General features: G+C 41.5%; 1 long non-coding RNA gene across 1 annotated transcript in view; it reads right to left on the bottom strand.

Moving 5' to 3' along the window:
* Positions 1–25,445, bottom strand: part of LOC139076139 (uncharacterized) — a 48,713-nt gene that overhangs the window by 21,570 nt on the left and 1,698 nt on the right. The window contains exon 2 of the long non-coding RNA XR_011527431.1: positions 7,767–7,897. This is a non-coding gene — a long non-coding RNA (uncharacterized lncRNA). The remainder of the gene's footprint in view (positions 1–7,766; positions 7,898–25,445) is intronic.

Genomic DNA, 25,445 nt, shown 5'->3' with positions numbered 1-25,445 from the left:
TTTTATTTTAATTTTCTTAAACGGGGGCTTCACTGTGAATGAATAAATGTACAAACTTTTAGTGACGGAAGCACTCGCTGTGGGGCAAAACCATATGATATGGTGAAAAGCATTTTTGGATCATTTTGTATTTGTTGGAGGGGCTAATGCAAACGGATAAGACACAGTTTCTGCCTTCTAGCATCTTCCAGTCTACTGAAGGAAGTAGATACTTGAATAACAAGCTACAACCACTAATAGGACCAAATGGCAGCAAATGATCAGCAATGTGATCTGGGTGTGTAAAAGAAGCGATTAGCTTTGACCTTGAGAATGAGAAAGGCTTCAATAGTGTTCCCAAAGTGCCTGAGAAAAAGGGTAAGATTTCTTAACGTGACTTACAAGGTCATGTATGATTTGTCCTCATGCCCCTAGTACTTCGTTGGCCTTATCTCTTGCTACTCCATCAACAATATTCTATGCTCCAGCCAGAGCCACCTATTTTTAGTTTTTAAGTTTGCTATATTGTCTCCTCCAAGTTTTGGACGCTCCTTTATCACCTCTCCTTCTATTACATAATGTGTACATATCCTTCATGGTTTAGTTCATAAGTCACTTCTTCTAGGAAGCCTTCCTTGATTCCCCTAGTCCAGGTTAGATACCCTTTGTACCATTTAGCATGCTATTGGCTATAAGTAACAGACACTGAAATACCATGATATTGTCACATAACAAGAAATCTGGAGATATACAGTTATAGGATTAGTTCTATGATAAAATAATGTCAAGACTTGGATTCTATTTTTCTGCAATTCCCTTGGCTTTTGCCTCATGGTCACAAGATGGTTACTGTAGCTCCAAACCATGCCTTCTTGTGAAACAACCAAGAGCAGGAAGGGAAGAAGACACATCTCTGTGATGACCTTACTCTTCAAAGAAAATCTCCCTAGAAGTCCTTTGATGGCTTTCCCTTATATCTCCCTGACCAGAAGGGGCTCATATGTACATGCCCTAGCTTAAATGGAGGCTGGAAAGTGAGCGCCTGGCATTTCCAGGGGAAGGGGCTCTGTAAGCATGGAAGGAACACAAAGGATATGACCGTTGGGTAAGCCAACAACAGAGCCTCCCTGTGTACTTCCACATCCCCCAGAACCCTCTATGGTCCATCATTACACAATATGTAATTGCTTACTTGACTGTATCCACTAGCCTACAATCTTTGTTAAAGAAAGACAATTGTACTGAAAGACAGCACTACTGAATAGCGTTCTTATTACCAATACTTCTAATAACAAAACAACAAATTGAAATCACCTCAGTCTGTGAGTAACTGTTTTTTACAACTCTTTACCGTGCAGTGGCTCCATGGTGAAATCATAACAGGTAAGACCTCAACCTCAAGGGCTACCAATGTTGACAAAAACACAACAAAGCACAATTGTCAAGTCTCTACCAGGTGGTAAGATGAGGTGGGGATAGTAAAAGCAGAGAACTTGAGAGTGGTGGTAGCAGAGAGACCTGAACTGGCCTGGTGGAGACCAAAGAGGAATGTGTATCATTTGGGATTCATTTGGTTTCAAGAAACAGAAAATTCAAGTTAGTTTACACAATAAGGTACCCTTGTTTTCTCAGTAACAAGACGTCTGAAGGAAAGGCAACTCCGGGGTTTATTCTGCTTTATTATCTGTAGTTTAGCGTCCCTCAGGGTTGTAAGTTGGCCACTACAGTTCCAAGCTCTATATCCACAGTGTCCACAGAGGAACACATATTCCCCTATGCTTCTTTTTAAGGGAGAAGATACTTTTTCCAGAAGCCTCTCAGCAGATTTTTCTTTATTTTTCATTAGGTGGAACTGGGTTACATGCTCATCCATAAACAAATCACTGGCATGGATAAGGGGATGATCATAATTGAATTAAACCAAGTAAGATTTATCTTTGTTACATGTGGACACTCCAACGGAACTACGGGCTCTTCAAGGAAAAAAGTAGGAACTGGAATGGCCGTTGGACAAGCAACCAATGACATACTACAAATGGCTACCATGGACCCAAGCAAATTCCAGCTTTGTGGAATAAGTCTTACAAGGCTGAGTCTCAAACCACACCTGGCCCTGCAAAACCCTTCAAATGAAAGATCAGCCTAGGTCACGATATTTGTCAACTGGTTTCTTCCGCTGCAGTTTCACATGGAGATTTGCATCATTATTTTGGAATTTCTAGGACATGACTACAGAATAACTTATTACACTCACACCCTGTGGGTTACTTCTTTGCACAGGGGCCAGTTTAGTCATTTCTAAACACCAGGAGTTCTGTACCCTGAACTATTCCAGAAAAGGAAGACACTGGCACTCACTCTACTCCTATGGTTTAAGTCTTTGCCCTGGCCTCCGACCTCTGTGGTACGTGAGCAGCATCTCCATTTCTATCTCATCACTTAGAAGAAGACTTCCTTGTTCCAGATTTGGAAGTTTCTTTGCTTGGTCCCAATCTGTGAAGCAACACCTTTATTAAAAGTTTTTAAACTCAGAGATGATTTTCCCACCAGGTGGGAGCAAAACAGTTTCAGAATGGGTCCTGGTCTGGCTGGTCTGGAGAGACAGAGTTGTTTATCTTCCATTGCCCACGGCATGGCTCAGTTCAGGCCAGGAACTACCTCTCAGCCAGAACTTTACCTGTGGACGCTGAATTATTCTTCTGCCTGGTCATCCGGGTCCTTTCTATTAAATATTTTGAGATTTTAAATCAGGGCTTAGCAAACTACAGTTTGTGGACCAACTCTGGCCTGCCACTTGTTCTTGTAAATAAAGTTTTATTGGGACACAGCCGTGGTCATTCGGTTACGTATTGTCAATGGCCGCTTTTGAGTTACAGCGGCAGAGTCGAGTAGTTGCGACAGAGACCCTAAGGCCTACAATGCCTGAAATATTTACTATCTGGCCCTTGTCAGAAAAGTTTGCTGACCTTTGTCCGAGAGGGAAAGAACAGGTGAGAAGCAAGAAGTCTATAAGGAAGATAGATTCCCAAACTCATATAAAGAAATGCTAAACAAAAACTGCAGAGAAGTTAGAATGGATTCAGATAGTTTAGCCAAAAACCAGCCACAAGAGATCAAGCCAGGCCTGACCAGGACTCTGTTCAGCCCCTGAGATATATGGGTGCTTCACAGGGAGCTGAAGCAGTGCCGTGGTCTCCCTGGGAAGAAGCATTACACTTTGCAAGTGTTTGTGTTCCCAAATGTGAAACCTGGAGGTGGTTTTCTAAACTGTTCAGTTTAACTGCTCCGGTCGGGGGTGTTGCAGTCTGACACACACATCCATCAGAGCTGTTCCATGGCACCTCTGGACTGGCCGTAAAACACTCAGCCACAGACCTCCTTGGTTTTCAAACAGGAGCCTGAGAAAGACCACAGCAGAAACCTGTTTATACAATTCAGGTTTGCTTAGTAACATAAGGTAGATGTCAGATAAGTCTTCATCACTAAAGGTGAGAATCAATTTCTGCTGAACCCTAAGGCAGACAGAGTTAGCTGCTTAGTGTTCTGGTTTCTTACCTTTTCTTAACCAAAAATAAAAAAATAAAATAAAGTCATGGAAAAGAATAATTATTAAGCACTCTTATTTTAGACACTGCCTTAGGCGCTTTATGTACATCATCTCACTTAATCTTCCCAATGGCACTGCGAAGGGGCTCCTATTACTAGAGCATCTCCTTTTCATACGTGAGGCAAGTGAGGCCTGGCACAGTGTTTCTTAAACCTGGCAAGCGTGTTAAAACATAGATTCCCGGTCCCTGCCCCTAGAGATGCCTATTTGGGGTGGGGCCTGAGATTCTGCATTTCTAACAAGTTCTCACAGGTGGTGCTGATGCTGTTGGCCAGGGCACACTGTGAGTACACTGGCCGAGCATTTAAGTGAACAACCAAGTCTCATGACCACTGTGGCAGGGCCAGTTCTCAAACCCAGGGTTGAAAGCGTGACTCTTTATCCATTCTTTTAATAATTTTTGATAAACTGCCTCCCAAGAGCTCCAAAAAGAAGTGCATGAAAGGTATTCAAACACACACTTAGAAAATCCTATCGAAAATTTGATGGATGCTATTTCCCAAATGACCCCAGGCTTTCTCAGTGGAGGTCTTGCATTTTGGATCATCTTCGGAAGGGATGTTTGGAAACTACACAGCCACACAGTCAAAGAAATAATCTAATTGGCCCATTACTTTGGCCTAGGATAGTAGATTCTTCAAAATGGTCAGTTCTAAGAAGTCTTACCCAAATAACTTCACCCTCATGCCTTTTTAATGTACTTTCAGGACTTAAGAAAGAGGTTATTGCGACACGATTGTGCTCCAATAGTTTCAGCTCTATACACCATACTCTCTCTTCCCGTATAGAATGGAAAGTGCTAAAGGGATTATTTTGTCCCATCCTAATATCCTAATGTTGTACTGTGCCTGAGTATTCAACATTCAAGGTTCTATAGCATGTAGAGCATCTGGACGGTATGGCTTAGTATTAAGAATGTGGGTTTAGCATTCAAATTTTGTATTCATGTACAAGCATGGCTACTCACCACGGGACTTTACTCAAATTCCTAAACTGTCTGTTTCATTATCAATAAAATGGAGCAACCATAAGGTTGCTGTGAGTATTAAATGTAAAGCTCTCAGCTGTGGGATATGGAGAGGCCTCAAAAATGCTAATTGTAAATTATTATATATGTAACCCTATCATATAATTATATACTTACATATAATTATATAATTGTATACTAATATTAATCAATACACCAATATTATTAATTATATTACTAATATATTAAGTAGTATATCACTAATTATGAATTATAATATTAATAAACATATTATGTAATTATATATGGTATACACTTGCACAGTTATATATAATTATGTAATGATAAATTATTATTTAAGCTCTAGAGAATGTGGTAACTAAATGTGTCTTTTCTTTTTGAGGAAGATTAGCACTGAGCTAACGTCTGCTGCCAATCCTCCTCTTTTTTTTGCTGAAGAAGACTGGCCCTGAGCTAACATCCATGCCCGTCTTCCTCCACTTTATATGTGGGACCCCTACCACAGCATGGCTTGCCAAGTGGTTCCATGTCCGCACTGGTGAACCCTGGGCAGCAGAAGTGGAACGTGTGAACTTAACTGCTGTGCCAGTGGGCTGGCCCCATAAATGCGTCTTTTAATCTCGTGTTTTGGCTAGAGAAACACACAATAGCCCTGGATGGATTGGTCAATATATAGCAGGGATGTAGTGAACATGGTTCCCTGCTCATTAGTCCTAATCCCTTTGCTCAGATTATCTTCTCTCTGGAATGATTTCTTCTTCACTCTTTGCCTGTCCAGTCTTCAAATCTCTCTTCTCCTATGAGACCTTCCCAGACCGTGGCCATACTCTCTGGTTTCTCTGAACACATGGCCTTTCAGATAAATTGTACAGATTAATTTGTACTCTTTCCTATTTCTTCCTGTGTACAATCTTGCCCCTTGAGTCAGAATATACTTTCCTTGAGAGCGATTTTTCGTGTCTGAGTTGTTTTGTACCTGCCACACCACTTGATAAATACTTGAAAATAAGCATGGAGAAATACAATAAATTTAAATGTATCCTTTGAAAAGAAGCAGGGTCTAAATTGTGACGCAAAACACGTTAAGTCCTTGCAGAATAATCACTGGTCCTATTTTACAAAGTAACATTGCCTTCAAACCAGTTCAAGTGCAAAGCTTGCTTAGGCTGTGAGCTCTGAACAGGTTAGAGAGAGAAAGAATGGGTCATTCTATTCTAGTGCCCGCAGCAACGACGCAGTTTGGCACATGCTGGAGACGGGTGGTATAAACATTTCTTAATGCAGATCTTAAAAAGGGCTGCAATCTTAAACTCACCTCTCCTTTCACAAAGTTATTATGTTTTGACATTAGGCTAGATTAAAATGTCACATGAATTTAGCAGCTGAACTCTGGATACCATAAAGATGGGTATTAGGGACATGCTCGAGAAAGCACAACGAATTATAAAACTATCCTTAGACAAGGTTTTATACTTTAATCCTAAGGCATGACTCTTTATCCAGAGAATTTTCAACTAACTTGAAATACTGATGTTGAGACAGGAGACTGGACCACCTTGGGGCAATGATTATGTGTTCATGGGAGAGAGTCACCACTATGCCCTGGATCCATGTGGTGACATTGCTCTGATTCACTTCAGTCAGGGTCTGTTGACCCATCTTGACATCTTTACCAATAGTCACAGGAGACAGAAGGTCCACTTTATGTGGCAACTGACAAGTAGGGCAATGCTTCCGAACTTTCACGTGCACACAACTCTCCTAGGGATATTGTTAAAATATAGATTCTGACTCAGTAAGTCAGGGGGAACCTGCCATTCTGCATTTCTAACATCCCAGGTGATGCTGATTCTCTTGCTCTAAGGACCACACTTTGAGCAGCAATTAGGTACAGAATGGTGGACTAGTTAATAAGTAGGTGCATAGACCAACCAGCCTGGCTGCAACAAATAGGCAGATGAACTGTTCTAAAGTGGATGGAAACAAGAACCTTCTAAAAATGAAGATCAGGGAAAGAATTCAGTGGACTTTACAACAAGCATCCTACCCAGTGTCTCCTGTCAGAGATGTCAGATTCACTAGCTCAAAGAACACACTTTCCTTTTTAACCCACAAAGCAATGACTCCTGAGATGTTGCTAGTTAAAAGGATGGAAAATGAGTGTGATTACCCGCAGTCACGGGCTCTAGAGTCAGTCAGCCCAAGTCGGCTCCCCAGCTCTGCCACTCATTAGCTGTGACTTTCGGAAAGCCTCCTTCTCTTGCTAAGCCTCAGTTTCCACAGCTGGAAAGTAGGGATAATAATCCTAGGGCTGCTGTGAGGACTAATGGAAAAACACTTGTAGAGCACGTCATTCTATGCATGGCACATACTAGTCAAGAAATTGTAGTCTTTACTTTTTATTTGGGAAATCAATCAGTCAAGAATGATTGAGGATTTGCTTACTGAACACTACCGAGGTGTTTCCAGGGAAAAGAGAACGGGAAAGAGAGGAGGAAGGGGAGGAGGACAAAGAGCCACAATCACAGTTCTCAAGTAAATCCCAAAATATACCTGGAGAGGCAAACACATACACATGTGGGATGATTTAATATTTCCACAGCAACCCGCCAAGATGCGTCGCGAGTAGAGTTATAGAGAACACATTAGCCATTTGGAGAAAGCAAACGTTTACAATGATATCAGTGGAGACAGGAAAACTGAAGGAGACTCTAGACAAAGTCAGGGCTCTACAAACTTTTAAAAAAATGTTTCATTCTTTAGCAGGATATTGACAAAAGCAGCTGTCATGTGGAAACTATTTTTTAGAAACACCTGGCAGGACTAATTTGGGGGACTGACTTTTTTCACATAGATTTAACACACAACAAAATGCAAGGTGTGTCTGTGATGCAGGCCTGGTGAGAGATTAGATCACCAGAGATAGATTACTGTAATTTCCATATTATTTCTGATTATGGTTTGAATGTGGGCCTTTTGGGTCATAAGCCACCATTTACAAAGAACCCAAAGAAATTTTTGTAAAGCTCATAATAGTCTGAAGGCTCTCTGTTTTGCTATTTTCTCATAGAGACAACTCTGCAAAAAGAAAAACCAAGCAAAACGTAAGAAAATCTTATTACTTTCGTAAAACTCCTCCATTAGTTTATTTTGTGATCAAATGTGACCATTTTCCTCGTCCTGCAGACTGACCTGCCTGCCTGCAACAATGAGACAGACTCATGGCTCCTGAAGAAGATGGAGATAGAAGGCTTTGGGGAATGAGCACTGCAGAGGTGACTATTCTGGTCGCTGTGTCTTGGCCTGTAGATGATCATTCTTCCCTGGAGAAAACAGAACAGAGAGAATCACACTTACAGTTGATTCTCAATTTGATTCCATCTGCTAGATGGGACCATTCATGGCTATTTCAAGTAAGTTTTTCAGATTAGTGGTTTAGAGTCATTGTTTTAGTTTTATTAAGGAAAATGGTAAATTTCATCTTAAGGATGAAGCAATTATTTTCACCTTTCCTCTCTCTTTCTGTTTGAAGTCCTATCTTCAGCTTCTCTCCTTTCTTTTCTTTCTTTCTTTGCCAATTGCCCATAGCTTCACCTATGGATTCAACAGGCACTGCAAACTTGGTTAAGCTCCGCCTACACGTGTTGTCTAAGACTCAGCTGGGCGGTGAACAGGCACAGATGACTGAGACATGGTCTCTGCTCTCAAAGAGCTGATTTTTAAAAAGGCAGACTGAGAACAGCTCAAGACGGCAACGTAGGAAGATCCTACACTCACCTCCCCCCACTGGCACACTGAGTCTACAGCTACATATGGGACCATTTCCTCATTAAAAAAACTAAAGGCTGGCTGAGTGACAACTATACATCAGGCACAAGAGATGTAAACTACACTGAAACAGGAAGGAGAGGCTGGAACACAATCTTACCATAAACCCCACACTTGATGCAGTGACCCACAACTGGGAGGGAACTCAAAACCAGGAGATTCTCTATGAGGAGTGAATGGTTCGAACTCTATATTGGGTACCCCAACTTTGAAGACCTTCTCCTGAGAGATGAGGCCCCAAGACATCAAATTTCAAAAACCAACAAGGCTCACATCCCTAGACCCACAAGATCATAGTGACCTGAGAAATAGCTCTTAAAGGGTTTGTGCTCTCGGACTCACTCGCCCCAGGGCCCAGCTCAGAGGCAGCCGGTCATGCCATCTTGAAGTGAAGGAGGCTCACCTGCTTATATGAAGGCATCAGCCTGAGGGGCAGGCATCTAATTTAATACATACGTCTAGGAGCCTGCTGGAACATTCTCCATGGATGGAGACTAGCAGGTGCCATCTTTGCATTCTCTCTTTGCTGTGCTCTGGAGCACCAGTCTCTCCTGGAAGGGAGATTTATATCCATCTGTTGCCCCAATTTTTGTGGTTGCCACTCAGGGGGGCCTCTTGACTACCTGGCTCTGGAGGCCAGGGGAGCTTGCGTTCCTGATCCCATGGGACTATAACAATTATAGTCACCTGGAAGGGAGGTTATCCTCCTGTCTGGTGTCCTGATCTTTGTGGCTGTTGCTAGGGGACACCTCCACATCGCCTGGCTCTGGTGGCCAGTGGCTTATGCTTGTGGGTCCCATAGGACTGTCACCAATGGAGAAGGAGTTCTTAAACAGCTGCTACCCCAAGGGCACAGCAAGAGGCAACAGACCCAGGAGCTCAGTTTTTCCTTGAAGGAGGCCTATTTGCTAATTATCACAGCTGCTGCAACCTGAGGGGCAGGCTTCTAATTAAACACACATCTAGGGACTGACTGTAATAATTTCCAGAGACCTTGGATGGCTCTCCTTCTGCCATGGTCCAGAGTGCCAGTGTTCCCTGGAGGGGAGCTTCACATATGTCTGGTGCCCTGTTTTTTGCAGCTGCTGCCCAGGAGATGCCCCCTGATTGCCTGGCTCTGGAGACAAGGGGGGCTTGCATTCCTGGGTCCCACAGGGCTGTAGCAATCAGAGAGATGGTTCTTGGCAGGCTACCACTCCCAGCCTTTCTGTGAAGGTGGCTCTTTGCTCATCCTGGAGCTTCAGCCTGAGGGGCAGGCTTCAGGCCTGGCAGACATCCAGTGGCCTGTGGAGCTGCCCTCAGGGAACAGAGGCTATTAACACCATCTTGGTGCTCTCCCTATACCTTGCTCCAGCTTGCCAGTATCTCCCAGAAAAAAAGCGTATACACTCATCTGGAGACCTGATTTTTGTCACTGCGACCCAGGGACACCTCCAGATCGCCTGGCTCTGGTGACCAACAGGGCTTATACTTGTAGTCCCACAGGACTGTCTATGTTTGAATACTTTAAAAACTGCTGCCTGAGGGTCTGGCTTCCAATCAGCCTGAATCTAGGTGCTGAGATCCTCCCCTTTGGCACACTGACAGGTCTTGGCCCCTACTTAACTACTTGGAGCCTAAAAATAGGCTGCTGGGACAAGCACAAAGATTTGAGAGACAGCCAAGAGCTAGAGCAGGGTTGAACAAAAAGTTTCATCTACACAAGGCCACTCCTTCAAGACTAGGAGAGGTGGTTGTTTCATGCACTGCATAGAAACCAACATAGAATCAAGCAAAATGAAGAAACAAGGAATATGTGCCAAATGAAAGAACAAGATAAAACCTCAGAAAGAAAACCCCTAATGAAATGGAGTAAGTAATTTACCTGATAAAGAGTTCAAAGTAATGGTCATAAAGATGCTCACTTTAGAATGGATGAAGGGGGAGAAGGATGGATGAACACAGTGAGAACTTCAACAAAGAAATGGAAAATATAAGAAAGCACCAAATAGAAGTCACAGAGCTCAAGAAAACAACAGCTGGACTGAAAAATACACTAGAGGGGTTCAACAGCAGACTAGATGAAGCAGAAGAAAGGATCAGTGAACTCAAAGACAAGGCAGTAGAACTCACCCAATCAGAGCAACTAACAGAAAAAGAATGAGGGGCCGGCCTGGTGGCATGGCAGCTAAGTTTGCACGTTCCGTTTCAACGGCCAGGGGTTCACCAGTTTGGATCCCGGGTGCAGACATGGCACTGCTTGGCAAGCCATGCTGTGGTAGGCATCTCACATATAAAATAGAGGAAGATGGGCATGGATGTTAGCTCAGGGCCAGTCTTCCTCAGCAAAAAGAGGAGGATTGGCAGCAGTTAGCTCAGGGCTAATCGTCCTAAAAAAAAAAAAAGAAAAACAATGAAAAAAGTGAAGATAGCTTAAGGGACTTATGGGACAACATCAAACAGACTAACATTCACATTAGAAGGCTCCCTGAAGGAGGAGAGAGAGAAAGGAGCAGAAATATTATTTGAAGAAATAATGGCTGGAAATTTTCCCACCCTGGGGAAGGAAACAGACATTCAGATCCAGGAAGCCCAGGGAATTCCAAATAAGAGGAACCCAAACACTTTACATCAAGACACATTCTAATTAAAATGGAAAGGTTGAAGACAAGGGGAGAATCTTAAAAGCAGCTAGAGAAAAATAAAGTGTTATGTATAACCCTTGTAAGACTATCAACAGATTTTTCAGCAGAAACTTCACAGGCCAGAAGGAAGTGGCACAATATTTTCAAAGTGATGAAAGAAAAGAACTTCCAACCAAGAATACTCTACTCAGCAGTTATTATTCAGAATTGAAGGAGAGATAAAGAATTTTCCAGACAAGCAATAGGCAAAGGAGTTGATCACCACTAAACTGGCCTTACAAGAAATGTTAAAGGAACTTCTTTAAGTTGAAAAGAAAGGGTGCTAATTAGGAACAAGAAAACATATGACAGAATAAATCTCACTGGGAAGAAAATTAAAGGCCAACATCCTTGATGGACATAGATGCAAAAATCAACAAAATATTAGCAAACCAGGGGACTGGCCCTGTGCCCTAGTGGTTAAGTTTAATGCACTCCACTTCGGTGACCCGGGTTTGGTTCCTAGGTGTGGACCTACAACACTCGTCACAGCCATGCTGTGGTGGTGACCCACATACAAAATAGAGAAATATTGACACAGATGTTAGCTCAGGGCGAATCTTCCTCAAGCAAAAAGAGGAGGACTGGCAACAGATGTTAGTTCAGGGCCAATCTTCCTCAGAAAAAAAAAAATTAGCAAACTGAATTCAACAATTTATTAAAAACATCATAAACCTTGATCAAGTGGAATTTATTCCAGGGATGCAAGGCTGGTTCCACATATGCAAATCATCTTAACATGACACATCACTGTTAACAAAATGAAGGATAAAAATCATATGATCATCTCAATAGATGCAGAAAAGGCATTTGACAAAATTCAACATCCCTTTATGATACAAACTTTCAACACAGCAGGAATAGAGGGAACGTACCTCAACGTAAAAAAAGGCCATATGTAACAAGCCCACAGCTAACAGCATCCTCAATAGTGAAAAGCTGACATATTTTCTTCTAAGATTAGGAGCAAGACAAGGATGCTCACTCTCACCACTTTTATTCAACATACTATTGGAAATCTTAGCCAGAGCGATTAGGCAAGAAAAAGAAAGAAAGGCATCCAAATTGGAAAAGAAGTAAAACTGTCATTATTTGCAGATGACAGGATATTATATATAGAAAACTCTAAAGACTTCAACAAAAAACTATTAGAACTAATAAACGAATTCAGTAACGTTGCAAGATACCAAATCAATACATAAAAATCTGCTGTGATTCTGTACACTAATAACAAAGTATAAGAAAGATAAATTAAGAAAATAATCCCATTTACAACTACATCAAAAGAGAGTAAAATACCTAGGAGTAAATTTAACCAAGGAAGTGAAAGTTTTGTATACTGAAAACCAGAAGACATTAAGAAAAGAAATTGATGGAGACACAAATAATGGAAAGATATTCCAAGCTCACGGATTGGAAGAATTATTATTGTCAAAATATCCATACTACCCAAGCAATATACAGATTCAATGCAATCTCTATCAAAATTCCAATGGCATTTTTCACAGAAATAGAACAAACAATCTTAAAATCTGTATGGAACTACAAAAGGCCCCACATAGTCAAAACAATCTGGAGAAAGAACAAAGTTGGAGGCATCACATTCCCTGATTTCAAAGTCTATTACAAAGCTATAATAATTAAAACAGTATGGTATTGGCAGAAAGACAGACATATAGATCAATGGAACAGAATAGAGAGCCCAGAAATAAACCTACACATATATTGTCAATTAATTTATGACAGAGGAGCCAAAACATGCAATGGGGAAAGGACAGTCTCTTCAAAAAAATGGTATTGGGAAAACTGGACAGCCACATGCAAATGAATAAAAGTAGATCATTATCTTACACCACACACAAACTCAAAATGGATCAAAGACTTGAACATAAGACGTGAAACCATAAAACTCCTAGAAGAAAACACAGGCATTATGCTCTCTGACATCAGTCTTAGTAGTATCTTTTTGAATATTTCTCCTCAGGCAAAAGAAACGAAAGAAAAAATAAACAAATGGGACTACATCACACTAAAAAGCTTCTGCATGGCAAAAGAAACCATCAACAAAACGAAAAGACAATCTACCAATTGGGAGAAGATATTTGCAAATCATATATCTGGTAAGGTATTATTATCAAAAATATATAAAGAGTTCATACAACTCAGCAACAACAAAAAAACCTGATGAAAAAATGGGCTGAAGATCTGAATAGACGTTCTTCCAACCAGACATACAGATGGCCAACAGGTACATGACAAGGTATTTAATATCACTAATCATCAGGGAAATGCAAATCAGAACCACAGTGAGATTTTATCTGATACTCGTTAGAATGGATATTATCAAAAAGACAAGAAATAACAAGCATTGACGAAGATGTGAAGGAAAGAGAACCCCTGCGTACTGTTGGTAGAAATGTAAATTGGTGCAGCCACTACAGGAAACAGTATGGAGGTTCCTCAAAAAATTAAAACTAGAACTACTGTATGCTCCAGCAATTCCATCTCTGGGTATTTATCTGAAGAAAATGAAAAACTAACTTGAAAAGATAAATGCACCCTCATGTTCATTGCAGCACTATTTATAATAATCAAGATATGGAAACAACCTAAGTGTTCATTGATGGATGATTGTATAAAGAAAATGTGGTATATATATACAATGGTATACTACTCAGCCGTAAAAAAAATGAAATCTTTCCATTTGCGACAACTTGGATGGAGTTCAAGGGCATATACTAAATGAAATAAGTCAGACGGAGAAAGACAAATACTGTACGATCTGTCTTTTATGTGGAATCTAAACAAACAAACAAGCAAACCAAACTCATAGGTACAGAGAATAGATTTGTGAATGCCAGAGGTGGGGAGTAGGGGGAGGGAGAAATGAGTGAAGGGGTCAAAAGGTAAAAAAAAAAAAAAAAATCTTATACATGTAAACCTTGCTTTATACAATAGGGTGTGTTCCTGGAAAAAAAAAAAGATGACACAAAAATAGGTCATTTCAAAACAATATGGTGACTACCAAGTTAGAGTTATACCCAGGGTGCAATGGGAAGCACGGAGGATGGCGCCTGTCTTTAGAAGGATGAGGTTTCATGGAAGAGATAGTACCCGAACTTAGTCCTGAACAAGGAATGGCTATAATTGCAAATAGCTTTATAGCTCTTACTCTATGTGCCTTAGTTTCCTCATTTGTACAATGATGATAATAATAATCATCAAACTTTAGGTCATTGTGGGGTTATATAAGTTGATAAAGGCATATCAATAATTTGACCAATGCCCAGCATATAGAGTTTAAGTAAGTGGCTGAGTTCTACATTGAGTGAGTGGTGACACTGGGGTTTGAACTACACGGTGGGGGTCTTGAGTCTGTGCTCTGAATCAAGACGCTATCCTGTGAAGGTGGGGAGAGATGAGGAAGTGTATGTCAGGAAGAGGGAAGAGTGTAGCAAAGGCATGGAGGGGTGAAATAGCACAGATAATGCTGGAGACACCAAGGGTCCTGACTTACTCAAGTGTACAGTCCAAGGGAGAGGCTGTCAGGGGATGATGCTGGAGCATTAGGAGGAACTGGGACACAGAGGGACTCAGACACAGAGGGACTCATACCCATGCTAAGGAGCTTGACCTACATCATCTGGGCAATGGGTTTCAAGCAGGGGGTGCAGGAGGTGTGTGTGTGGCAGGGGGGCGATAGGGAGATCTCCAGTTTTGAGAGATCACTCTTGCAGTGGTAAGAAGGATGAGGCTGTGGGCAGGAAAGCTGAGAATAGAATGACCTGTTAGACAGATACTACAATAGACTAAGTAGGAGATAAATACACTGCACTGGAGCAGTGGAAGTGAGATGGAGAACAGGGGCAAACTTTGAGGAATACGGAGGCTGAGGGGTAGGGCTTTGTAGCAGCCTTGGAGATGGCCCCTGATGGTGTCTGCTTCCTGATATTCATGCTTTCGTGTGATTTCCTCTCATATTGTGCCAGGGGTGGTCAGTATGACCAACAGCACACGGTAGAAGCAGAGATTGCTCACTCCTGAGATTAGGTTACAAAAGACTGTGCCTTCCATCTTGAGCTCTTTCTTTGGATCACGTGCTGTGGGGAAAACCAGCTGCCATGTTTTGAGCTGCCCTATGGAGAGGCCCAAGTGGCAGGGGACCGAAGCCTCCAGCCAACAGGTGGCCAGGAACTGAGACCTGCCAACAACACGAGTGAGCTGGGAAGTGGATTCTCCAGTTCCACTTGAGCCTTGAGATACCTGCATGGCTGTGGACAGCTTGACTTCATGAAAGACTGAGCCAGGGCCACTCTGCTAAGTCACGACTGGATGCCTGGCCCTCAGAAATTATGTGAGGTAATAAATGGTTGTTTTTTATACTGCTTACGTTTTCAGATAATTTGTTATGTAGCAATAGCTAACTCATACAGTTACTTAAGGAATGGCAGAAAGTGAAAGACATCTGTGAGGGCATCCAGGCTTGGGTGGCTGAGTGGATAGTAGTATCAGCAACTGAACCAGGCCCAGGGCCCAATCTGAACTCAAAGTCTTCTCCTCATGGGCTCCTCCTCCTGACTCCCCCATCCTATTAATGGTACCACTGTTCCCCAACGACCCAGGCTCATTCCTGTAGAGCCACCAGTACCTGTTATATAACAGCTATGAAGGTCTGTTGATACTATTTTCAAATGCTCTCCACTTCCGTCTCTCCCATTTTCCTCCACTCCAACTGTACTTCACTTCCTCATTACATTTCACCACATCTAAGCTGTAAAATTGCAAAAGTTTCTTTACTTTATCTCATTGCCCTTAGTTTCTTTTTGCTTTACACCGATAAAAGTTAATCCTCCTTGTCATCTACGACTGCCTTATCAAATAAAGTCCAAGCTGCTTAAGCTTGTGTTCAAATCTCCCTGTTCTGCCCCTAATCTCTCAGCTCAGCCCTCTCTCCTCACCATCCCCGCATTTGCCCGGCATCTGATTCAAAATGCAACAGCTGACCAAACCTTTGCTCCTGTTGTTTCTGCCTCTTGCGATGCTCTCTCCTCCTTTTGATCAAGCATTCGTTCTCTGTCACAGTCCAGTTTGAAATTTACCTCTTTCATGAAAACTTTTTATATCTAAATAACCAAATATGATTTGGCTTTCCTTGGAGGTCCTCATAGGACTTTTAGATCTCTTTGGTGGCACTTGTATTGCTTCTGTGTGTGTGTTCTTGCCTTTTCTCTCTTACTGGATTTTGCACTCTTCTAGGTTGGGGCTACAGCTTATTCATCTTTCCCTGGTATATGGACGAGTGCTCAATAAATGTTTGACTAAAGGATGAATTTGCTTTTGTGGCTGAGCCTCCCTAAACTGAGTCAACTTTCCATGGTTTGCTATGCTCTTTCTTACCCTCCCTTTGGTTGAAATTTTGTCATCCAACTACATAAATAAACTATATGAAGAAAATAATCAAATGAATGCAATTCACTGTATTTGCATCAAACTTGGTGCCACAGTGATCTATATCAAATAAGAAAAAATAAAACCACTTTAATATTTACTAGAAAGATCTAATCTGTGGATACGTATGGGTAAAATAGTTTTTAACAACCAAAAGCTACCATTTATAGACTGCTTCCTATGTTCCTGGCATATGTGGGTGCTACACAATTCTCATAAGTTCCATATTTAATTCTCAAAGAAACCTAGCAGGAACAGAGAACTTGAAGCTTAGAGAAGTTGAGTAACTTGCCTGAAGTTGCACAGCTAGAAAGAGGTGTAGCTGGAATTTGAACTAAAAATCTATGCTCTTAAATGCTAACCTCTGTATTACCATTTCTCTGGGGTGGAAATTAGTTTTGAAAATGTTTTTTGGGAGAGGGTTGTGTGTTTCTGATTTGTTTTTCAAAATTATTTGCCCTAATCAGAGACAAGATCCATGAGAGAAGAGGTGGGTTTCTATCTTCTTGGGCTCGCTGGCTATGCAAGAACATTCTTCCCAACAGCTGTGCTGTGCCATCTCTACGTGTCCCTCTCTATGTGCTTTTCCCAACACAAACTCTCTCCTCTTCAACTTCTGTCTCTCATACAACCTTTCTCAGAGAACAACCCAATTTGTCACAAACTTCATGCAAGAGTGCATCTACAAAGACCCAGCGTTGGCACACTTGGAGCCACCTGATTTCCTCTCTCTCTGTTAAGAGGCCTGAATGTCAGTAAGGCGGAGGAGTTAAGGTGAGCAGTCTATTGCCCCTGTCTGTACCAACAGCAAGTGTTTCATCTGTCACAGCCACCAAGATTCATAACCTTCTTAAAGAAATGACGATGCCTTTTTCATCACCGTACCCTCTAGCACAGTGCCTGGCAGAGGGCTCAGAAACTGTTGAACTGAATGAACCTCAGAGTTCAAGGCCAGTGCTGTTCATTAGAACTTTCTGTACACATGGAAATGTTCATTATTTGTGCTGTCACGGGTGGCTCTTGAGCACTTGAAAGTTGGCTAGTGCAACTAAGGAACTGATTTTTAAATGTCATTTAATTTTAATTAATTTAAAATTAAGTAGCCACATATAGCTAGGGACTATGTATTGGGCAGCACATTTCTTGACTATAAAATCAGGAAAAGAATTTGTAATCTGTTTATCTTACAGGGTTGTGGTCAGGAATACAGGAAACCATGGAAATAAAAGGCATTTATCATGTGATGAAATCAGATGACCTGGTTTCAATACCAGGTCCATCCCCTGCTATCTCTGTGACCTTCAGTCAGTTTACCTAACCTCCCTGAGCCTCACTTTCCTCATCTGAAAAATGGGTTTAATGGTAACTCTCTCTTACAGAGTGGTCAAGTAGATTAAATAAGATAATAGATATAAACTGCTGAGCATACCACTCGACACATAGTAAACCATGAAGAAATGACATATATATATTTTTTAAATTGAGAGTGTTCTGGAAAGCACAGAGCCCTGGATAGGGGCAAGATATGATTATTAGCAAGAAATGGCATGGCCCATGATTGCTGCCCTGAACTGTTCCTACTCTGGAGAGGACGCGGCTGTGTTGGCCTCTCCCGCTTCCACCGCCCAATTTAGTGGTCATATATTAGATAGCTCACACATATCTGATGCTTCAGATGCATCCCTGAAAGATTTCTCAGCTCCTAGAACTAGCTTGGCTCCTCTGGGATGACGTGCCCCGTGGTGGGGGATGGGATGAAGTCTGCCTCTTAGGTCTCGTCTCGCCTGCCTCCGACACTGGTTAGTTCTCCTTGGAGACTTTGGGGCGGAAGGAGATGGGCTTTGTCTGGACAAGCAGCGTCTGGTCTGGCTGCTGCAACAGGAAACATCCTCGATTGTTTCTCTGGTGTTGGCTGCTAATCCCTTTTTCTGTTTATGCCCTCAGGAGCCGAGGCTCTAGGCGTGTAGCATGCGGCTTTGCGAGAGAAAAAGCAGATGCGCCCTGGACTGTCATTGCCATGGGCGACAGCCATGTTTGTGGTGTTGTTATTGATATGGTCCTGAGACGGCAGGAGCTTCAAGTTGTCAAGGACAGCCCACTGGCTCTAGTTCCTGAAGCTGCCACCAACATTTTACAGTTCCCTGCCAGCTAGGAGCCTGGGAAAGTTCAAATCACATTCGAAAGAAGCACCTCCCCCCGCCCCGCCCCGGACAGATGCGGGAGCAAGAGAGTTGTTCACAGTGCCCGGGACTATATCCCAGTTCTTACTGCTGTATGGGCCCAACTTTACCCTCTGACCATTTTGCAGACTATTCCTCAGGAGGGAAGCTGAGGAAGAGAGGGACCGGCTCACAGACTTGCTTCTTTAGTAAATAATTGCTGAGGGAGAAGCAAGGACAAGTGCTGAGCGAGCCTGGAAGCCAATCACTTGGCATCTTATTCTATATTGACTTGTTTGTTCATTGTCTGTCCCTGCCAATGGAATGTAAGCTCCAAGGGCCTGCCTCTGGCAGCGTGGTTGGGCTCACACACCTGGGTCTGGCAGCCCAGGGTTCGCCATTTCTGACCCTGGGTGTGGACCTACACACTCTCATCAAGCCATGCTGTGGCAGCATCCCACATGGAGGAACTAGAAGGACTTACAACTAGGATATACAACTATGTACTGGGGCTTTGGGGGGAAGGAAAAAAAAAAAGATTGGCAACAGATGTTAGCTCAGGGCCAATCTTCAGAAAAAAAGAAGAAAAAAAGTAAGCTCCCTGAGGGCAGGAATTTTGTCTGGTTTCTTCATCACCATATCCCCAAATCACGGCACATTGACAGTCCTTAATAAATGAGTAAATGAATGAAGGATTTTCTCCTTATTGATGAGTCTTTTAAACAAAACATATATCCAGATAGCCCTTGACTGCAAGTCTGCCTGTAAAAGAACCAGGAATATTGACCTGGCAAACACATTAAATCCTTGACTCATGGGTGCTCAATCACTTCTCTCCCTCCTCCTTCCCTTCTCTCCTTTCCTTTCCTTTCTTTTCTCTGCCTTCCCTCTCTCCCTCCTTCCTCCTTCTTTCCTTCACTTGCTCATTTTTCTATTCATCTAATATTCACTGAACACATGAGCAGCAAGGTACTCTGTAGTGTACATCGGTAAGACATAGTCTTAAACACATTTGTCTTTGCTCATCCAATGTGTTTGGAAAAAACAGGGGCTTCCGTACTGTGTGAAGGATGAAGATTTATTGGTGCTTGGAGAATCTGTTGAAAGATGAGATTAAGACTAGAGATACAGGTTGAACTAGGCAGTTTACAGCAGTGTCCTGAAAATCACCCAAGGGAAAAAAATGTAAGAAGGGGAGATATAATCTTACTATGATATTTTTACAGTAGGAATATTTCCTGGACTAAGTCACAGATTCAAAATACACAAAACAAATCCATTCTACTGAAAAGCCAAACTAAATTCTTCTTGAACACGAAGGATATGATGTCAGCTGGTAATATGAGTAGTTTGGGATCTGGGGTGACCAAAATAGAGTATATTGCTCTAAAGCAGGAGTCAGCCATCTATGGCCCATGGACAAAGTATGACCCCAAAGCTGTTTTTATAAATAAGTTTTGTTGGAAGGCAGTCATGCTCATTTGTTTACGAATTGTCTCTGGTTGCATTCCTACCACAACAGCAGAGTTGAGTAGTTTGCACGGCCTGCAAAGCCAAAAACATTTAATAGCTGGCCCTTTGCAGAAAAAGTTCGCTGATCCTTGGTCTTAAGGAAAGATGGTCTGATGCCAAATGAGATCCTTTAAAAGAAAACACTCCTCACATTGAGCCTGGTACATTGATGTTTATACACCTGCTTTCCTTATCAATGAGAAGCAGCCAGCAGTTCATATCATTACCTCATCAACCCCCAGTATGTTACTGTTCTCTGTCACTCTTTCTGCTGTCTGGCCACTAAGTTAATGATCTGAGATAATTTTCCACAAACGAAATTGTCGAATGATCAAAGTCTTTTCACCGTAGGCTTCCTTCTGCGCTCTGATGCCAGAGCTGCATAAAACAATCATACTGACTCATGTTTATCCTGAGGCTTGACTTGGCAAACAGCAGCCTTCTAACTGAAGATTTCTTCACCTGTGCTTGTTTTGTGGTTACAGGTCTCAAAATGTCCGTAAACTTGATTAGACTTGTCCCTTGTATGCCTTCTCTTTTCGCATGCATATTGTTTACGATTTTAAGTTACATAATTCTTGATTTCTCAATAAAGAAATCAGCAGGTGGTATCCCTTTTTGTTTTCAAAGTTACCTCCCTGTGTAAAAACTTGGAGCCAGGTGTCTCACGCTGAGTTCATCAGACCGAAGTGTCCAGACCTCCTAGGCCTTCTTTCAAACCCGGCCCTGATTTTTAAAAATTTTAAATAAATATTTTCAAAGAAGGGTCAAAGCTTTTGGTCATTCTCTCTCCTCTTACTGTAATGCAGAAACTGAAAAATGGGATCCTCCTTCACTATTTTGGTGATAAACCCTTGCTGGAAAGATAATTTAAAGAGCAGTTTCCAGATACTCATTTAATATAATCCTCACAATTCCATGGAGTTATTTTCACCCGTCTACAAATGAGTAGCCAACACTCAGAGAGTTCCAGTAACTAACACAAGGACACACAGCCACTGAGATGCAGAGGCAGGATTCCAACCCACGCTCTTTCCACTCTTCTGTTCTTCCTCCCAACAAAAGCATGGAATGAGGACTACAGAGTTCTCTCTGACCAATATCCAGAGAAATGGTTGATATTCTGTAGTCAGAAGTTTAGAGAATCCGATCATAAGTGAAGTTGGTTTACACAGTCTTAACCGGTGTACAATGAACAATTATTTTGGTGTCATTTCAAGTGAAAATGGAGATGGTGGGTGGAATAACGAAGGATAAATTAAATTCAATTTTCACTGGAGAACCATTGTAAAAGAAGAAGCCAGATCTGGATGACAAGGTGAAGTGTGGTCAAAGTCAGTTTCAAGAACATACATGTTCTTTAAGTCAGGGAGCGTGTGTTAAAATGTAATGGATCTCACCAAAAGCTCGGTGATGATTGCTCTACAATCTCAAGTCTCTCCTGGCCTTTGGCCCCTTGCCTTTCCCCTTTCTTCTCCTTCTTTCTTCTCTCATTCATTCACACATTTATTGAGTGCTGACTAAAAGTCAGGCTTTATGTGAGATCTTGGGGACATAAAGACAATATGACATGTATCTTGCTCTCCAGAATCTTAAGTTTAGGACTTTTGTGTTGAAACCATTTGCCCCGTTTCCCCACTTGTGGGGATGAAGAATGCAGGAGATACCACTGAAGTACGACTCAAGGTATGTCCAGGGTCCAAAACATCATGGCATATACCAACAAATTTGCCCCTATAATTTGAAGTTTTATCCTAGGAATTGCCTACTGGACATCTCTTTCTGCCTCATCACTGCTCTTTCTTATCTTCCTAGCCCCTAAAACCACAACTCCAAGTTCAGCTTTTCTGATTCATGAGGACATAGGCTAAGGGAGAGGTGAGGAGTAGATGGTTTATTTCAGCTTCCTGAGTAACCCAAATGCAGGGAAATACTACCATAGTTAAAATACTGCTATGGTTAAACCCACACTTTCCCTTTTAATGATTTATCCTCCTTTAGGGATGGCCAAGATATTGGGGTAGGCGGGGATGAGATTTTATCATAAACATCTGCATTTCTATTAATAACACAGAATATGTCATTGATCCATAAAACCTTTAAAATACTTTTACTGTTTTTAAAAAATCATACATGTCCGTAGAATGTCCAACACCAAGAATGAACCCTAATGAAAACTATGAACTTTGGGGGGTAATCATGTGTCAAAGTAGGTTATCGATTGTAGCAAATGTACCACTCTGGTGCAGGATGTTGATGGTGGGGAGGCGGCGTGTATATGGAGCAGGACAGGGGGTATATGGAAACTCTTAGCTCAATTTTGCTGTGAACCTAAAACTGCTCTAAAAAATAAAGTCTATTAGAAAGAATCATACATGTTCGTAGGCTCATTGGAAAAACTTGTCAAAACTATAGAAAAGTACAAAGAGGAAGGTAAAAATCACCCAGCATCCTTCTGTCCCTAATATGAGATGGGTAGGTTAATGATTTGGTGACCATCCCTCAAGGCATTTCTCTGACCATACCTATATGTGTACGAATTCCCATAAATGGAGATGAATATGTGTGTGTGTGTGTATTTACGTTTCATTCAATATGTTATCATGTAAATTAATATTGATATACGTAATTTCTAATAGCTGCATGGTATTGCAAACATGAATGTGCCATAATTTACCAAACCAGCCTCTTCTTTGATAGGCATTTAGGATTTCTTTTTGCTCATACAAATAATGCTGCTGTGAACATTTCTGAAGGTATGTATTATGATCTTCTTTGAATCTATATATCTTTCCAGTTCACACTACATCTTGGGGGTGCTTATGAGTTACACATACTTAATACACACTGTGTGTGGTAGTTCTTCTTTATACAAAGTAAACTGCGAGGCAGAGAACCTGAAATAATTCTAAGTGGCACTTTTATTAGAGTAAAAGGGGAAGAAGTTCTGACTATGAGATCATGTGTGTAATGCCTATAGCTCAGGGCCTTGCATGTAGTTTGTGCTCAGTAAATAATATCCGCTAATAGCATCATTGTTGTCATTGTTTCTTTTGTTGTGGCCCATGTTTCCTTGCCCTGAGCATGGGTTAGTGTGGCCTGAATCACAGAACATGCGAAAAGAACCACATTTCTAGTCCTTAAAATATCTGACTCTGGCTGTAATCGGTGTGAGTTTTAGAAACAAATGGTCAACCTGAGAATGTAGTTCATTCAGTGAACTGGCTGTGAAACAGAGATGTGTAGACCATATATGCAGTGTGCCCATAATAATGGTCAGACATGTTTTCTCATTTGTGATAAAAGAAGGGAGCACAATTTTTCTAGCTTTTTATACATTATTTATCTCTGCTCTGACTTCCTTATTCCAAGGAAATAATAAGCATATTGGACTTTTGTAAGTATTATTCCCTGTCAGATTCTGAGCGTTATCACTGTGTTTTGGAGCTCAAGATCAGCTCCGGATCAGTCTTAGAGCCTTCCACAAATCCTTCTAGCATTGTCTGCTTTATCCTCTTTAATCATAACACAATTGTAAAAAGCCAAAAAAAAAAAAAAAAAAGAAAAACCCCAAAACACCTAATACCAAACTACTTCTGCCCCAATCTACCAGACTTTTTGTGAGCTCGTGGGTGGCTCCTGTTTATGCTATGAGTTTGAACATCAACTTCAGGAAAAAAATTCTTGCTATTGTTCTAGGCTCAGATTTATGGCTCTGTTCTTTGCCCTGAGGTGAGATGGAATCAAAATCAATGAGTTTAGTTTTGGATTGCCAGACGCAAGTAAGATGAGCCAATTTTCAGTGACCTAAGATGAGTAAAACAGGAGAAAAAAGTGAGACGAAGAGAGAGAAATCAAGAGGGCACTCGATCTCTTGTTTGTGTCTATGATAGAATTCATTTAAAAACTATAGGTAATCAAGTTTTATTCGCCCTAGAGAAAACAGAGTAGGTAGCATTAAATTTGATACTAGAAATATTAGAAATAGTAGCAAAAAAGCTTTGCCCTGGTGACTCCCTGACCCCCAATCAATAACCAGTCTCACCAGTCACAGCACCTCCCACACAAGTCTCTATCACCTCCTTCGTGGACATAGTGAGACTTTCTGAATCTAAATCTTGTATCATCTCAAACAGCTTTAGTTACAAATAATAATTATGACTATCATTCATTAAGCATCTATTGAGTGCCTGGCACCATACTAGATCTTTTAACATATGAGTCAATCAATATTTATCGAGAACCTACTATGAGCTAGGCATTATTCTAGGTGCTAAAGATACAACAGTTACAACAGTGAACAAGATACCCAGAGTCCTTGCTTTCTTAGAGCTTCCATTCTAGTAAGAGGAGACAACCAATAAGTCAATAAAACAGAGAGTCTGTGCTATGTAGAGAATTAAAATACAGTAATGTGACAGAGAGCGATTGCACAGTACTCCCATCAGAGGGGGTATGTTTAAGCCGAAACCTTAATAAAAGGAAGCTCCATCTGACTAGGGGTGAGGGGGTAGAATTTCATCCTCACGATAACTCTATTCACTCTATTTCAAAGAGAAGGAAAATGAAGCTCAGAGAGGCTAGGTAACTTCTCTATGGTAGGGTTGGGATTCAAATACTGCTCCGATATCCACTAACCCACCCACGTTGGGAATAATGATAGTTGGTCTGTTCACAAACGTCTCTCTCTCGAGATCACAATGAGCATAACTGCCACAAGGCGGGAGGGAAATAGAGAAGACAGGTGACTTGGGAAATGGAATCTCAGAGTTTATTATTGCAGGTGTGACTAGCCTGAGTGAAATTTATTTGAAAAGGGAAAGTGAGCTGACTTTCTGGTGAGCATCCAAAGGGCTTGTCCAGTTAGAGAACAGGGGATGGCCAGAGTCCATGCAGGCAGAGCCGGGCCAACACCCAAGTGGCCAGCGTTTGAACCTCCCTCTCTGTGGGTTTGGCACCTTCCATTTGCGTCACAGGAGGTAACTACTTTGGGTCCCTGAACCTCACATTTAATATCAATCTCTTTAAGAGGAAGAATCTCCAAGAAGACTGGCTGTCTTGTGGAAGTTTCATAATCTGTTTTTTTTTTTTTGTTTTTTTTTTAGCTCATTAGCTTACTGTCTCAAAGAGCAAAATACGAAAACAAAAATTCTCATTAGGCTCGAAGTCTTACATATTCTGGACTCATTGGTCATCTCTTCTTTCAGGGACATCTTTCTATTTTCTGCGAGCTCGTGACCAGGGATTTAGGATAAACTTAG

This window comes from Equus przewalskii, chromosome 15, assembly GCF_037783145.1.
Source record: "Equus przewalskii isolate Varuska chromosome 15, EquPr2, whole genome shotgun sequence".
NCBI classification, from domain to species: Eukaryota; Metazoa; Chordata; class Mammalia; order Perissodactyla; family Equidae; genus Equus; species Equus przewalskii.
Note: the sequence above shows the minus strand (reverse complement) of the source record. Positions and strands in the feature narration are given on the sequence as shown.